Genomic DNA, 18,997 nt, shown 5'->3' on the forward strand with positions numbered 1-18,997 from the left:
CTAGCCTCTTCTCCTAGCCCTAATTTAGGAGTGGATGATAAAAGATTCTGTCTCACATCGGAAAGTCGACTTGTTCCCTTCCTTTTCTCCGTTCAGTGTGACAGTTGGCTGAAACTGATACTTTCCTCATGTTCATTTTCCATGTTCACTTCCACAGTTCAGTTAATAGTCTACGTAAAACAAACTAAACAATTCACACAACACACAAAGCACTAACTAAACTTCTCCAACAGCTCATACTCAGCACCTGATAATCATAGACAATCGAACGTAAACAACAGCTGCCATCAGGGCTGCCAACTGACTAACCCCCTTATTTCCTAGCTTCACGTTGAATTACCTCCTTTTTCCCGTGGATGCTATATGTTTAAACCGCTGTAAACTTCAGACTACCTCCCTTCTATCCACGAAACAAAAACTGATGAAAGAGGCTTTTTTTTACTTAACCTCTTTTTCCCATGGACGCTTCAATTGGCAGTGACCAGAAATTGAATGTGATATGAATATCATCAAAATTAATATTAGGGTACCAGAAATAGTCATATTAAACCACAAATAGAAATTATATTAGACAATGATCCAAAGTCTCCAGTAATTATATGGTTATTTTTGGACCAAAATAACGGCTATGGCAAAAATAAATAGGCTGTAAGATGCAGACTGGAAATATCAACATATTTCGTGAATAAAACAGTCTGGATCGCTTATCAAAAATCTCGTGGTATCAGTAAAAAGGCAGGGTTACTATGAAAGTAATACTATAACGTCTGTAGCATACTGTTTAGCAAAACGAGCATAATGGAATGTAGTCGAATTAAGTCGGGTGATGCTGAGGGAATTAGATTAGGAAATGAGACACTTAAAGTAGTGAAGTAGGTTTGCTATTTGGGGAACAAAACAACTGATGTTGGTCGAAGTAGAGAGGATATAAAATGTAGACTGGCAATGGCAAGGAATGCGTTTCTGAAGAAGAGAAATTTGTTAATATTGAGTGTAGATTTAAGTGTCAGTAAGTCGTTTCTGAAAGTATTTGTATCGAGTGTAGCCATGTATGGATGTGAAACATACGCGATACATAGTTTGGACAAGAAGAGAATAGAAGCTTTCGAAATTTAGTGCTACAGAAGAATGCTGAAGATTAGACGGGTAGATCACATGACTAATGAGGAGGCATTTAATAGAAATGGGGAGAAGAGGAGTTGGTGGCACAACTTGACAAGACGAAGGGACCGGTTGGTAGGACATCTTCTGAGGCATCAAGGGATCACAAATTTAGCATAGGTGGGCGGCTTGGAGGGTAAAAATCGTAGATGGAAACCAAGAGATGAATACACTAAACAGATTTAGAAGGATGTAGGTTCCAGTAAGTGCTGGGAGATGAAGAAGCTTGCACAGGATAGAGTAGCATGGAGAGCTGCATCAAACCAGTCTCAGGACTGAAGACTACACCAACAACAACAACAAGCTACATATAAGACATAAACAGTCATGACCGAATTACATCGTTTCTTTCGTAAAACGTGTAACAAATCAAGCGTTTGCTTTCCCTCGGTGTAAGTTGGTATAAAGGCACTATCTATCTTGGTGCATTAGTGCATTCTTAGAACTTCGCCTAACCTCTGTTCTTTGCAATTACTCCAAAAATTCTCTTCGGCATTGATGTTGTGGGGGTTTGTGGTTCTTAGAGTGGCATTGTCGCCCACCCTTCTCGTACCGCACTTACCAGCTCTCATACGGTCTCAGATTGCTTTCTGTCACGATAAACACGCCTTACAGATATTCCTCATTGGTTTTTCCATGGGATTCATATCCAGTCTACGCGAAAGTCAGGGCAAGACATCGATATCTTTATCTTCCAACCACTTTCAGTTCTAACATGAACATACATAAGTACATTATCATGTTGCACATTAGACACTTGTTCCGTAGGTCCTCAGACTATCTAGTAAGTTCTGTTTCAAGGACCTCAGTGTATATGTTAGAGGTCGTTGTAGTAGTCAGTCAAGAAAAACGCGTGATTTACCTTTAGCTCAGAATGCTACCCTAATCACAAGAATTCCACCACCAAAATTTCTGCTCACACTTATCCGCTGTTCAATTCTCAGACCATGTCAATAGTAGTGAAATCCATTCGGCCCATATAAATTAAATATCTTCCCATTACTGAAGATCATTTTATCCCATTATGAAACGAATGACGTATGTTTTTTTAACAAACTCCAGGCTAGCCGAGATTTGTTTCGGTATTAGAGCAGGTGTCTGGAGTAGTTTCTTGAATGCAAGATTTTGGCATTTCACAAAATGTGTGACTGACGTCTGGCAGTTACTATCAATTGTAAATCAGCAACAAGTTGAGAAGAGTATTGATTTGGACAATAGATTTCCTCATAGGGAATCACTTAGATGTCTCAAATAATACTTTATCTAGACCACATTTTATGTTCTGTCCATGTCGTGCTCCCAATCCTATAATAATTAACCATCATGTACTTGAATGGTTCAGCTTTATGGCGATTTGATAATTAGAGCGTCCCATTTCCTTGTTCACACCAACTTTTGCTTTTTCATCTCATTATAACGCCTTTCTGCGTGGCTTTGTCGCAATTATGCTTTGTGCACACAACATACACTGTCACTAATGGTATCTTTATCTGCAGTAAATTCTCTCTCACACACACACACACATACACACACACACACACACACACACACACACACACACGAACACCAACAGAGCCGATTGCCTTAATACTGAGTTCCAACCTCTACCACATGATTCGTTAATGTCATGTTATATACGATACTACTGACATCAAATACAGTTCCATTTGATTGCATTTATCAGTATACTGGATCTCATACATTAAATACACACTAGGCACAAATATTCCAACTGACAATGTTAATGTTCCTATGAATATCTGTGCCTTTATTCTGATTTGCAATACTGTAGTACTGGCACTGAATTTTCTTTTATAAATTCTAAGTTTTTTGTTATTTGTTAATGGTAGTAGCCGAAACTGCATAGTAAATAACAGAATTTTTATAAGCGATCCAGACGGTTTCATTCACAATGATATTGTACAGGAAATTTATTTCGTTGATTAATTTTAAGATAAGTTCTTTTGACAAAAAGAGAAACACCTTAACGCCCAATATAATTCTAAGTGTTGGAAGCCTTGTCTAAAAAATTTTCTGTTGATCTTATCCTTAGAACGAAATAAAGTGTTTTCGATAAACAATATAGACAAGAACAGAATCTTTCAAATGTGGTGTTACAGGAGAATGATGTATATCTGATGAGGATATCGGTTACTAATGACGAGCTACTGACTTGAATTGCGGAAAAAAGAGACGTATAGTACAATGTATGAGAAAGATGCATAGTTTGATAGGTTATCCTGAGGTGTAGGGAAATAAATTTTCGTAACGGACGGACAAGTGAAGAGTAAAATTCATAGTAGGAGGCTACGGCCTGAATTAAATATGCACCCTGTAACAAATTAAGTGACAATACATGTGCAAAGATGAAGAGAGACCATAAGCTAGGGTAGAGAGCTGTGTCAAACTTGGTACTGGACACAACAGCAATGACAACAAAACATATACAAGTGTCTCTCCCTTCAAGTCCCAATGACAAGACGGGGAGAATAAATTCCTGTAAACTTGCGTGTCAGTTCCTTTTGAAGTCTGACCAGCTCAAAGGGATTAATAGGTTGAGGCTGAAATAATTAGTGGTTTCTGCTGCGAACGTTTTCTCACGGAAATTTCAAGTACAATTTTGCGAAATACAGGTCGCTATTCTTCGATTGCCTACCGTTCAATATTTTCGACAAATTCTTTTAGACCTGGCCGCCAGTCAAACAACCATTTACCGATCTACTCTCCTTCTATTCAGTATATATGCCCTCCTTGTAGTTATAGTTCCTCATGGAGATACTCTGCAATGCTCTGAATTATTTTTCCTAAGCAATTCTTGTATCACTACACAGTGCTAGTTACCAGTTTCCACTAATAACGGCAGGCCTATAATTTTCTTTTCCCCCAATTTTAAGTGATCATACCAATTCATACTATTAAGTTTTTTAAATAATATCTGACTCTATTTATGACATGCTCTTTCGGTAATGAAAGGCTGCTACAGTTAATGAATGCCATGAACTGCACGACTTTACAGTCTCCTACAGTAAGTAATAGTAGCCACTCTTCGATACAATCACATTCTTGCCAAGCTATAGCAGGATATTATTATTAAAGATGTGACCTTCACGATTAAAATATCACTATCATAATACATTACATAAAAAATGACGTTTCAATAGAACTTACGTGTGAGTACCTAACCTTATTTCTGGGTTCGGCTGGTATCTACATCTACATCTACATCTATACTCCGCGAGTCACCTTACGGTGTGTGGCGGAGGGTACTTACTGTACCACTATCTGATCCCCCCTTCCCTGTTCCATTCACGAAATGTGCGTGGGAAGAACGACTGCTTGTAAGTCTCCGTATTTGCTCTAATTTCTCGGATCTTTTCGTTGTGATCATTACGCGAGATATATGTGGGCGGTAGTAATATGTTGCCCATCTCTTCCCGGAATGTGCTCCCTCGTAATTTCGATAATAAACCTCTCCGTATTGCGTAACGCCTTTCTTGAAGTGTCCGCCACTGGAGCTTGTTCAGCATCTCCGTAACGCTCTCGCGCTGACTAAATGTCCCCATGACGAATCGCGCTGCTTTTCGCTGGATCATGTCTATCTCTTCTATTAATCCAACCTGGTAAGGGTCCCATACTGATGAGCAATACTCAAGAATCGGACGAACAAGCGTTTTGTAAGCTACTTCTTTCGTCGATGAGTCACATTTTCTTAGAATTCTTCCTATGAATCTCAACCTGGCGCCTGCTTTTCCCACTATTTGTTTTATGTGATCATTCCACTTCAGATCGCTCCGGATAGTAACTCCTAAGTATTTTACGGTCGTTACCGCTTCCAATGATTTACCACCTATGGCATAATCGTACTGGAATGGATTTCTGCCCCTATGTATGCGCATTATATTACATTTATCTACGTTTAGGGAAAGCTGCCAGCTGTCGCACCATTCATTAATCCTCTGCAGGTCTTCCTGGAGTACGTACGAGTCTTCTGATGTTGCTACTTTCTTGTAGACAACCGTGTCATCTGCAAATAGCCTCACGGAGCTACCGATGTTGTCAACTAAGTCATTTATGTATATTGTAAACAATAAAGGTCCTATCACGCTTCCTTGCGGTACTCCCGAAATTACCTCTACATCTGCAGATTTTGAACCGTTAAGAATGACATGTTGTGTTCTTTCTTCTAGGAAATCCTGAATCCAATCACAAACCTGGTCCGATATTCCGTAAGCTCGTATTTTTTTCACTAAACGTAAGTGCGGAACCGTATCAAATGCCTTCCTGAAGTCCAGGAATACGGCATCAATCTGCTCGCCAGTGTCTACGGCACTGTGAATTTCTTGGGCAAATAGGGCGAGCTGAATTTCACATGATCTCTGTTTGCGGAATCCATGTTGGTTATGATGAAGGAGATTTGTATTATCTAAGAACGTCATAATACGAGAACACAAAACATGTTCCATTATTCTACAACAGATTGACGTAAGCGAAATAGGCCTATAATTATTCGCATCTGATTTATGACCCTTCTTGAAAATGGGAACGACCTGCGCTTTCTTCCAGTCGCTAGGTACTTTACGTTCTTCCAGAGATCTACGATAAATTGCTGATAGAAAGGGGGCAAGTTCTTTAGCATAATCACTGTAGAATCTTAAGGGTATCTCGTCTGGTCCGGATGCTTTTCCGCTACTAAGTGATAGTTGTTTTTCAATTCCGATATCGTTTATTTCAATATTTTCCATTTTGGCGTCCGTGCGACGGCTGAAGTCAGGGACCGTGTTACGATTTTCCGCAGTGAAACAGTTTCGGAACACTGAATTCAGTATTTCTGCCTTTCTTCGGTCGTCCTCTGTTTCGGTGCCATCGTGGTCAACGAGTGACTGAATAGGGGATTTAGATCCGCTTACCGATTTTACATATGACCAAAACTTTTTAGGGTTCTTGTTTAGATTGTTTGCCAATGTTTTATGTTCGAATTCGTTGAATGCTTCTCTCATTGCTCTCTTTACGCTCTTTTTCGCTTCGTTCAGATTTCCTTATCAGCTATGATTCGACTACTCTTAAACCTATGATGAAGCTTTCTTTGTTTCCGTAGTACCTTTCGTACATGATTGTTATACCACGATGGATCTTTCCCCTCGCTTTGGACCTTAGTCGGTACGAACTTATCTAAGGCGTACTGGACGATGTTTCTGAATTTTTTCCATTTTTCTTCCACATCCTCTTCCTCAGAAATGAACGTTTGATGGTGGTCACTCAGATATTCTGCGATTTGTGCCCTATCACTCTTGTTAAGCAAATATATTTTCCTTCCTTTCTTGGCATTTCTTATTACACTTGTAGTCATTGATGCAACCACTGACTTATGATCACTGATACCCTCTTCTACATTCACGGAGTCGAAAAGTTCCGGTCTATTTGTTGCTATGAGGTCTAAAACGTTAGCTTCACGAGTTGGTTCTCTAACTATCTGCTCGAAGTAATTCTCGGACAAGGCAGTCAGGATAATGTCACAAGAGTCTCTGTCCCTGGCTCCAGTTCTGATTGTGTGACTATCCCATTCTATACCTGGTAGATTGAAGTCTCCCCCTATTACAATAGTATGATCACGAAACTTCTTCACGACGTTCTGCAGGTTCTCTCTGAGGCGCTCAACTACTACGGTTGCTGATGCAGGTGGTCTATAGAAGCATCCGACTATCATATCTGACCCACCTTTGATACTTAACTTAACCCAGATTATTTCACATTCGCATTCGCTAATAACTTCACTGGATATTATTGAATTCTTTACTGCTATAAATACTCCTCCACCATTGGCGTTTATCCTATCCTTGCGGTATATATTCCATTCTGTGTCTAGGATTTCGTTACTGTTCACTTCCGGTTTTAACCAACTTTCCGTTCCTAATACTATATGCGCACTATTTCCTTCAATAAGAGATACTAATTCAGGAACCTTGCCCTGGATACTCCTGCAGTTTACCAATATTACGTTAACTTTTCCTGTTTTTGGTCTCTGAGGACGGACGTTCTTTATCAACGATGATAATGTTCTCTCTGGTAAGCCGTCAGGTATTTTATCGTTTCGCCCAAGGGGGGGGTCCCTCTAACCTAAAAAACCCCCGTGTGCACGCCACACGTACTCTGCTACCCTAGTAGCTGCTTCCGGTGTGTAGTGCACGCCTGACCTGTCTAGGGGGACCCTACAGTTCTCCACCCAATAACGGAGGTCGATGAATTTGCAACCATTATAGTCGCAGAGTCGTCTGAGCCTCTGGTTTAGACCCTCCACACGGCTCCAAACCAGAGGACCGCGATCGACTCTGGGCACTATGCTGCAGATATTAAGCTCAGCTTGCACTCCGCGTGCGATGCTGGTTGTCTTCACCAAATCAGCCAGCCGCCGAAAGGAACAAAGGATGGCCTCAGAACCCAAGCGGCAGGCAAACATTGCACAGGATGTCTAGTAAAGATATGTGGATTAAAGTTTGTTGAGTTGACAAGGGAGAATATCTCCGAAAAGCAGTGAAGTTCAGAACATATGGTCATATGTACATGGAATGGGCTGTAATCTTCCCGCAGAAGTCTGTTAAGATTTAAAGGACCAACAAATTGTCAGTAAGTTTCAGTTGTAATGATTTATGGATGCTCTTCATGGAGTCATCATGTTCTTCAAATAGTCTCGAAACTGAAGGCAGTTTCTAACGAAATTTAAGATTTTAATTATTTCACTTGATTATCTATTTATTTTTCCGATATTATCTTAGCCATGAAAGCTTCTCCATATGGACTAATAAAACAGGCAACGATCTTTTGTTTATTTAATAAAATGGAATACCTAAAGCCGTCCTAGCTAAATTATTCGTTATAAGGCTACCAGTTTCGATGCTGAAGTACACTATCTTCAGGCCTTAACGAAGGCTGAGATGTTAACTTCACCAGAAATCCGCTTCCGTCAGTGACCGATATTTATGAACTGATTTTAGCAGACTACCTGCAACAAAGATTTGGTGTCTTCAACTATCAATTACCAACTGACTGACGAACATTCAATATAGTAAGTAAATAGATACGGGTCAGGGAAGTAGTTCTGTTCTCATAACTTGCAACACGAGAGAAACGAAAACAATGGCAAGAAGAATGAATAGTGCTTCTCTTCATTACGCTAAACTGCCTCTTAGGTGTTGACAGATTTAAGGAAACATATCACCATACTTTCGCAGACACATGTTAGTGCAAATCCAGTTTGAAAATATGGGATTTTTATTCAAAGGTATTGTTTCAGTCCCCTAAAAATATTCACGGGTTTTCCAGTGCGCTTATTTGACATATTACAAGCAGGGGAACGTCACTATACAAATTTGAAGCAGACATCCTCAGCTGCAATAAATTCAACCGTACCCGTCAGTTCTGCATTTATATCCACACTATCCACACCCGTACGATACGTCTACAGATCGTAAATATTATTGTACAACATACTGCTTTTTTCTTCCCGTTCCATTCACCTATGAAACGGAGGGCGAGTGACTGCATCAATGCCACTATACACTTTGTAATTTCTCTAATCTAGTCAACGCAATCCCCAGAGGAACTATACATCAGACGCTGTAGTATAGTCCTACATTTGTCTACACTAGCTCTTTGTACGTAGACTTTCGAGGAATAGTTGACGTAAATGTTGGAGTCCGTCGTTTCAGAACTGTCAATATTTCCGTGACATTCGTGGCTGAGATACGTCAGCTATCATTCATATTGCCCTTTTTTGCATACGCTTGTGTCCCTTCATATCTTACTTTTTATGGGTCTCACACTCTTGAGCAATATTCTTGGATGATGCAACATAATCTCATTTATTGTTCCGTCTCAATTGCACATTTCTATTTAGATTACATGTTTCGATCACTCTAGATCGTCTTGAGTAAGAATAAGTTCTAAGTACTTCCGTCAACACATTTTGGCCACTCAGTATCACATGCCAGAGTACAATACTCTAATATACATTATATTGTTTCATAGGATATTAAGTTTGTGCGTCTTGTGGCGTGTGCAGTTTTACATTTCAGAACACTGAAAAAGTTGCTATATTTGCACCACTTCGAAATCTTAACGGGGACGGAACATCTGTGCATTTTTCTTCACATCATTATCACAAATAAGTGCAGTCACTGGCTTTATAACTGATATTGGACAGAATGCGTCACTTCACACTCCCCTGAGGCTCCATTTCCATATGTAGACGGCTCTCCAATTCCACCAAATACTTATTTTCCACATAATTTACAGCAAGTCCTACGCAGAACACCCACTGATGTGAAGTTCGGCGGCAACTTCTATAGCAGATGTTCGCAGCATCATCCGCACGTGAAGTGGAGTTCGTGACCTATTTGGAGTTTACACTGAGCATTGACAGAGAGACGTTATGTTTGCTGGCCCAGCTAATGGGCCGTGGCGATTACGAGTATGTGTGCGCTTGAATAGGGTGGCAGTTTTAGTTAAAGGACCATAGCTGCAACCAGTACGGCCCGTGTCATTTGGTAATTTGCAGACTGTCACTGTATTGCCTGAGGATTTTCATCGCGGCAAGAGAAGGAGAGTGCAAACGAATAAACGGTGAACATTACAGTTTGAAACGCAAACACTTGTCACCTCTGGTATTAGTGTACACCACCGATAACTCTAAATTAAGAGTAAAATATCTCCCGCTTCATTAGACCGTCTAGTACAACAACCGTATGCATAATATTTGAATTAAAAATTGTCATGGTTGCAGCTTATTCTCTTATTAACAAAGCGGTTCGCCTTCGTGGGGCTTCTTCATATTATCTATAGCGATTAAAAAAATAAGCAACAAATACGGTATGTTCCTAGCATGCAAGATTCTAGATCTGAGTAAAGAATTGCTACTAACCTTAAGGTTTAGGCGATAGTAACAATTCCTTAGCCACATATGGAATTGTACTTCGCTAGGACTAGACGTTTTTTGGGTTATTTCATTATGCCTACAGATAATCTGAATATGACACACGCTGGCGAAACACGTTGTTAATAAAACAATAAACTGCAGCCAAGACTGTTTATAAATCAAATTTCTTATGGTGTCACGTTATCGAAGAGTATTCTGTTCAAGTCTATATTGTCAATGATATACTCTCTGCCCAGATGGTTCCCAATTTTGTCATTTTGGTTTCGGCTAAGTGTCTTTAATTGTGTGCACTAATGTTGATGCTGTTTGTAGGACATGTTCTGAGGCATCAAGGGATCACCGATTTAGTATTGGAGGGCAGCATGGAGGGTAAAAATCGTAGAGGCAGACCAAGAGATGAATACACTAAGCAGATTCAGAAGGATCTAGGTTGCAGTAGTTACTGGGAGGTGAAGAAACAAGTACAGGATAGAATAGCATGGAGAGCTCCATCAAACCAGTCTCAGGACTGAAGACCACAAAAAAAAAAAAAAAAATATATATATATATATATATATATATATATATATATATATATATATATATATATTAGTCAATAGTACAGGTATGAAATTATTGATATATTTACATTATTTAATTTTAAAATAACTTTAAGCATGAACACTTAGCAAGGATATATATATATATATATATATATATATATATATATATATATATATATCCTTGCTAAGTGTTCATGCTTAAAGTTATTTTAAAATTAAATAATGTAAATATATCAATAATTTCATACCTATACTATTGACTAAGGAACTGTTACCGTTAGAGAGATTTTAGCTAAATCGTGATTCATACCAAGCAAGGTGCTTTTGGAATAGTACTGTGGTAAAACTGTTTCAATCTTTTAAAGCTTGCTATTTGTTTAAACATTTATAAAAATTTTGTTATTTGCGTTATAGTTGAGAGTAGTATTTTATTCGTTGGGGCTTCTGATTTAGGTTCTGTTGCAGTTTCATTACTTGGTTTTCAGATTACTTTACCCAAGAACGTTTTTTCCATCATTTAGTGTCTAAAGCTGACACTATCTCGTTTTATATCCGATACCTTTGTTTCTTACGAGTGTTTTACAGTACTGAGGCTGTGATTCACTATGTATCATAATTAACCTGTACTAGACAGTCCACTGCGTGTTTGGAGGTCGGGTCCAATGGTTATTTTGAATCTTATGAGCAGATAGATTCCATATAGGAATTGTATCGATTGTAAAGTTTACATCATACGTGTCTTAACGGAAAATAATTGTTTCTGCTGGTGACCTTTATTGTTGTTATCTAGTTGGCCGTTTTAATTAGAGTTATTTTATACAATAAAATTTTGTAAATATTGTACACAGTTGTTTATCGGCGTGTATATCTGGCTCCCTCAATTACTGAAATGAATTTTCTATGTTATGCTGATTCCGAAATTGCTCAGTGCCAAGTGAGTGAACTGACAACAACGAATGGTAGTGTTAATAATATGGCACCACCTGCTATTTGAACAATGGTGTTTTCGTTTTAGTCAACTTAATGTGCACACATTATAAAAGTATATTTTGTATCTATGTGTACATGTTAGACGTCTCCCCATAAACTACTGAATCGATTTTAACGAAACTTGATGCACGTATCACTTATTACTAGGAAACGAGCATTCTGGGGTAAGAGCCATGTGCCGCTCAAAGGGACTGAGATTGAAAAGAAGCGTATCTCCCAACGCGCAAATATCTAGAGTATATTAATCAAGTATTTGAGAATTAGAGAATTTACCCGACTTGCTACTAACTATTCACTTCACTTTTACGGGGGCTGTTCTAGCTTACACTCCCCCACAAAATGATGAGACGTAAAAGGGTACCGCTTGATACGCTTTCACTCTAACTCTACTCACAGAAAATTCTCAGACAGTATCCACATACAGAACTGACTGCAGCTGCAAAAATATATTGTATGTCGCATTGTTCAGGAGATACTAAGTCACGAAAACTGAGATGCGACGAAAACGGTCGCACCATGCTTGGTGTTTTAATTTATTACGTCTTTACTACTAACTCTATTGACAACATTTCACACGCAGTACCTCCAAATACCAATGAATGTAGCTGCAAGATTGTGTCTCTGTGCGATTCATAGTTCAGGAGACGTGACGTCATAAACACTAAGCTGCATGAATAAGTGAAATACATGTGACACGTGCGAACCTATACAAAGCCGCCATTAAAAAACTTTTCCTAAACTCCCAGGCTGATTTCAACCAGAGTTGGTACACATGTTACTTATTAACTGGAAAGAAATACTGTAAAAGTAGGAACCAACAACTTCCTATTGGGATGAGGCTGTCAATGTTGTGTTTTTGAAAGAATGGGGAAGGAGCATATGGACGGACAAAGAAGGAGAAGAGGGAAGTGGACAGAGAAATTGAAGAAGGTATGAACACTGAGAAAGAGAAGAGAGATAGGAAGAAGGAGAAGTAGGAAATGGAAGGAGACACAGGGAGAGGTAGCAGAGAGAAAGGAGAGGAATATATTAACATTGAGAGTGGCAGGTGGATATCGGCAGGGAAAGGGTGAAGTAGGATAGGGGCAAGGAGTGGAAATGTGTAAGGGGTGGACAGAGAGAGGATGGGCGATATGGACAGAGAGGAGGCTGAGGAGGAGATGGACAGAGAAAAGAGGCAGAAGGAGATATATATGTAACGTATATTTTTCTGCCAATCCAGGATTAAGCCTTATGGCCTGTTCCCCTATCACCACTCTCCCTCGGCCTTCCGAGAACTCTTCTTCCAAAAGGTTTCTATTCCATTGATCGTTGAGGGACTCACTCAGGTAATGTATGCAATCCATGCTCTTTCTGATCCTTCTTTCATAGGATTACTTTTGAGCTTAAAGGTATGCCCCAGTTCCTTCATATTTTTATTTCGCTTTCTGTCTTCTAATGTGTAGCCTTTCATTGATCTAAGGAATTTCATTTCCGATGTTTCAGACAGACATAGGTCTTTTAATCCCAACGGCCATCCTTCTGCTTCATATACACTAAGGCGACAAGTCATAGGATACTTCTTAATATCTTGTCTTATCTCCTTTTGCCCGGCGTAGTGTAGCAGCCCGATGCGGAATGTACTGAACAAATCGTTAGAAGTTCCTGCAGAAATACTGAGCCGTGCTGCCTCTGTAGCAAAAGTGCTACCATTGCAGGATTATGGGCACGGATTCACCAGACGTTCATGTCCCATAAATGTTTTATGTGATCCATGTCGTGCGATCTGGGTGGCCAAACCATTAAGTAGAAATGTTGAGAGTGTTCTTCAAACTTGTCGCGAACAGTTGTTTCCCACTGATAAGGCGAATTTTTAATCATAAAGATGTCATCGTAGTTTTGAAACACGACGTCCATGAATGGCTGCAAATGAAGTAGCCGAACATAACCATTTCCAATCAACGATCGGTTCATTTGGACCAGAGGACCCATTCAGTTTTAAGTAAACACTGCCCACAACATTATGGGTGTTAAAGAAGGTACTAGCGTATTGAATAGGTTCACAGGTATGTCAGTGGCTGGAAGACTTCTTAAGTTATAGAACCCAGTATGTTGTCCTCAACGGTGAGTGTTCATCAGAGACAGGAATGCCCAAGGGAAGTGTGGTAGGATCGTTATTATTGCATACAGATAATGATTTGCGGATAGTGTAGGCAGCTATCTGCGATTGTTTGCTGATGTTGCAGTAGTGAGCAGAAAGGTGTCGAAGTTGAGTGACTGTAGAAGGATACAAGATGACTTAGTAAAATTTTATTTAGTGTGATGAACGGCAGGTAGCTATAAATGTAGATAAAATGTACGTTAATGCGGGTAAGTAGGATGAACTAACTTGGAATGTTCGGATACAGCTTTAGTAGTGTCCTGCTTGACACAGTTGCGTCTTTTAAATTTCTGTGTGTAACGTTGCAAAGCGGTATTGTGGCAAGAAACGCGAATGTGGGACTTGTTCTTGTAGGGAGAATTCTAGGAAAATGTTCCTCATTTGTAAAGAAGAAACATGTGGGACTCTAGTGCGACCTATTCTTGAATACCTATCAGATCGTATTAAAGGAAGACTTGGAAGCAATTCGGGCGGGCTGTTACATTTGTTACTGGCAGGGTCAAATAACACGCAGATGTTAGGGAGATGCTTCAGGAACTCAGATGGGAGACACTGGAAGAAAGGCGACCTTCTTTTCGAGGAACACTACTGAGAAAAATAAGATAACAGGTATTTCAAGCTGACTGCAAAACTATTCTATTGCTTCCAACATACATTGCTCATAAGTACCACGAATACCAGATGGTAAAAATAAGGGATCACTCACAGACATACAGACACTTGTTTTTCCTTCGTTCTGAGTGTGGAGCAGGAAAGTAAAGGACTAATAGTGGTATGTGGTACCCTCTGCCATGCGCCGTAAGGTAGATTGCGGAGTATCGATGTAGATGTGGATTTGGATGGAACCACCGATCCTTTTAACCTGGGTCTACGGCTTCGTCGGTTCTGTACCACACTCGAATCCTGCCATCAGCCCATACCAATTGAAATCGGACTCACGCTTCCAGGCCATAGTTTGCCGGCCGTCTAGGTTCCATATGATCCGAGCGACGGTAACGGTCGAGGAGATGTGGCGCAGGTGATATCGTGCTGTTATCAAGGGCACTCTCGTCGGTCGTTTGCTGCCATAGCCAATTAATGCCAGATTTCGCCGCTTGCGAGTGGTGAGAGGTAGTACCTTAAAATTGGTAGTCTCAGAACACTCTTTACACCGTGGCTCCTGTAATATTGAATTCTCTAACGGCTTCCGAAATGTAATGTCCCTTGCGTGTAGCTCCGACTACCATTCCGCTTTCAAATTGCCGTCGTGAGGCCATAATCACGTGCGACACCTTCATACATGAATCACCTGAGCAAATGATGGTTCCGCCCGTGCACTGCCTTTTATTTCTTGTTTGCGTGATACTATCGCCGTCTGCATATGTGCATTTCATTGTCCAATAGCTCTCCATTCTAGTGCTTCACCTATATGGAAACACGTGTTGGAGATGGAGCATTCTGATACCTAGAAACCTTCCACCACATATTGTCAGTTCTGCGTTAATTGCATCTAATCTAGGCACTTTTCTAGTTTTTGTTTTCTTGAATGCCTGTTTTGATTGTGTCAAATCTGTTAAATCTGTCCTTGGCTCTTCTGTATCCGGATTGTATCACAATTTCCTATAGCAATGTATCCAGTTCCTTTAAAGAATTTGAGCTGTGATACTGGTTCCCTTTATTAATTTCATTGTTCTATCTTGATCGATCACATGAATTAGCAACTTATCATTTATTCAAAAATGCCCTGTATGAAAAAGGGATTTTTGCATGCCTAATACCTGTGGACCTATTCGTTGTAGAAAGGTCTTACAGTAGCGGGTCAATGTCTGAATATTACACACTTCCTCCAGCTTAGGCAAATGGAGCAAATCGGTTGATTCTCTTTGCGTTTAATATTGTATACGGTGAGACTTCGGGGGATTAGTGGCGGCACCATTAGTTCATGGGTGGTTCCTGAGAAAAACTGCAAAAGCCTCGAATATTTTCTTCGTCTAGTTAGCGTTTTCCGAGATACACAGATTCAAAGTTACCACACTGCTACGCGTAATATGCGCACGTAAATTACGATATGAGACGAAGCATAAATAATAAATAACGCCAGGAAATTGCTCGAATTTTTGTGGAATACCTTCCCGTTCCCAAAAACATTTATCCATTGTCGAGAAAGATCCCAAAATTAGGATTTTGGGTAACGAAATAGAGCTGCTGATTCTTAGAAGACTAAGCACAGCAACTAATGTAATTTTGACATTTTCCTAAAAGCCGGATCTCGAAACTGAAAATTTTTCTTGATATCTATATCTGTTACCGTAGTACAGATTTTCGTTGTTATCATATTTGTATACGAACTTTACCGCCAGAAGTGTTCCGGAAACCCATGTCCTAATATTGAGGCACATGCAAAATTTTTGTGCACGTAAAATCCGGTCTGAGTTGTAAATGTACTATCCAAATTTCACATAAGTAAAATCTGCAAATTTTACGAAACCAAAAATTTCTTTTCATATAAGTGACATGAACTGCTGTGGCAGCGAAAAGAAGGGAACCAGAGGAAAAAATCTTTTATCGGAGAACAGAAAAGGTGAAATGCTAGTGTTACAAGACTGACTGAAAAATGGGGTTTCACTGCCCCATTTACCGTCCTCATCGAACATTGAAATGGTACAAATGGCTCTCAGCACTACGGGACTTAACATCTGAGGTCTTCAGTCCCGTAGACTTGAGACTACTTAAACCTAACTAACCTAAGGACATCACACACATCCGTGGCCGAGGCAGGATTCGAACCTGCGACCGTAGCAGCAGCGCTGTTCCAGACTGAAGCGCCTAGAGCCGCTAGGCCACAGTGGCCGGGTCAGCAAACTTTTTGAGCACTTTTATGCTTAGAGAGAAGCAGGCTGAGGCAATAAGAAAGAGAAAAGTCGTAGATACTATAACATGGTAGGCATCGGTTATGGAACAGAAAGAGTGAAGGAGACGATGGCGGTGTAAAAGAAAGAGGAAGACACAGTGTTGATCGAACATAGTTGACAGTGACGTAGCAGTGCTAGGAAAAGAGAGAAGGAGACAGTGCCAGCAGGAGAGGAAAAAAGAGAAGTAGAAAGTGGAAGTGGGTGAGAGCCAATGATAGTGAGAGACGGAGTGTATTGAAATGACACGAGGAAGAGAGAGATATTTATAACGAGAAGAGGCAGCAGCAGTGGGAAGGAAACGAATGAGATAATTGCAATAAGAAACAATAAGAGGGAGACAGTGACAGTAAGATGGAACTGTAGCAGTCGTAGAACAGAAACGAGGGAGACTGTGGCTGACACACGATATAGTGAAGAGAGACATAAAGAGATAATGACCGTGAGATGGGTGGAATGAGTGAGTGAGAATGAGGAAGTCGGAATGGATGGATATCACCGAATTGCAGAATTACAGCGATAGACTAATGGGTTTGAGGAAGTTAAAGACGTCGGAGCTTGTGGAGTTAGAGGTGAGCTGCATGTTAAAAAGAACGTAAATATGATCGAATGACTAATTTTATGGGAAAATTTTTCATTGTGCTGTAGAAAGTAGAACCAGGCAACCGGTAGCCCACTTTTCAAACGACTCTTTTAAACAGGAACATATCCGCCTTTTTTGTGCTCCGATGGGGAGCATTTTACAGCTAATTCTTAAATCTCATAATTGTATCTGTAGATTCTTCTGAAACAGGATCAACAAACTAATTTGGTATGCTAATTCTTCCTCACAATACGTTTTAGAGCAGTGCTCACTAAACATGTTATGTTATGTAAGAATACTCTCTCCAACAACGCATCTGACAATACGATCATGTGGCCTAATTCATATGTAACGAAGGAATCGATGCCTTGTATTAAATAAAATATATGCTGTAACTAATGTTCGCCTTGGTTGGCCTCTCATTTCATTTTGTTGTGCTCCACTGAATGATATAATTTAGAAATAGAATATTTATCTGTATACCAACAACGAGGATATTATAGTTGTTTCCCAGTACTCAACGCTCGATCAGTCACTCCAGAAATATTTCAAAAATCATATTTTAGTAATTATTTGTGGCCGGCCCGGGGTGACCGAGCGGTTCTAAGCGCTTCAGGCTGGAACCGCGCGACCGCTACGGTCGCAAGTTCGAATCCGGCCTCGGGCATGGATGCGTCTGATGTCCTTAGGTTAGTTAGGTTTTAGTAGTAGGGAACTGATGACATCAGATGTTAACTCCCATAGTGCTCAGAGCCACTTCAATCATTTGTTTTGGAATTATTTGATGTGTCTTGACCTTACATGAAGATTACAAAATACTCGCTGTCGAATTCCGTCGTAAGCGTAATTGAATTTATCCCTTTCCTGCAATGTGTCGGAACAAGCACGATGTTATATGTCAACAATAAGAGAAATGCAGGAGTTTCGGAAAACTTTACCGTCAAAACTTTAAACGCTAGTTTTTCAAACTCTACTGCGCAGCTGGCGTTCCGTAAACTCTTTGCTCATGTTAACCCAGCCTTAAGGTTTAAAGAGTCTAATATGTTTCCTAATTCCTTTTATTTCTTTCCAACCACACATTGCTATTCGAAGATCTATGGCTCAAATGTCAAAGGCAGCATGATAACATCTGAAAATTGACTAACAAAGGACTAAATCTACCGAACTGTATTCACAGCTTCGATGAAAGCACATCAGCGTCAAAGCTCCTGTTATAACGATATTTTACAGTTTCAGTCTATTCCTGTTGGTTGATTTCAATTGCATGCGCATTACTTTTACCAGCTGGCGCTGGGGAGTATCATCACAACAGTGACTGCAGAGTATTAAAAGAAAGCAATTTCAGTAAACCATTTTTCGGGGGCGCGGTCCCGTTTCTGGAAACTCCGCTTTTGCCGAAAGAAGGCCGTTAATTTCCTTATTATTTTGCAATGGATAAAACTTTATTCCCTCACAAAAGACTGAGACCGTATCATTGTCGAGAATTAACAAAGGAAAGCGATATGTTTAATTACTGATATTGCAGGGAAGAAGACTTATAATATGTACTTTTGTTCTGTTCGTGTCGAAGATCTGGATAGAATTTCCGTAAATTGTAACACGAACAACACCAACGTGATCGTTCAAGTTATTTATTTGTTTCATAATTACATACGGACTCATGATGGTGTTTATTATAACTCATGTGAGGGGAGCGCAATGCAGACCACCCTATTGACAACCCACATAAAAAGCCTGAAAACCAGCAGCGACCTGCAGATGATG

The sequence above is a fragment of the Schistocerca nitens genome, chromosome 1 (assembly GCF_023898315.1).
Source record: "Schistocerca nitens isolate TAMUIC-IGC-003100 chromosome 1, iqSchNite1.1, whole genome shotgun sequence".
Lineage (NCBI taxonomy): Eukaryota > Metazoa > Arthropoda > Insecta > Orthoptera > Acrididae > Schistocerca > Schistocerca nitens.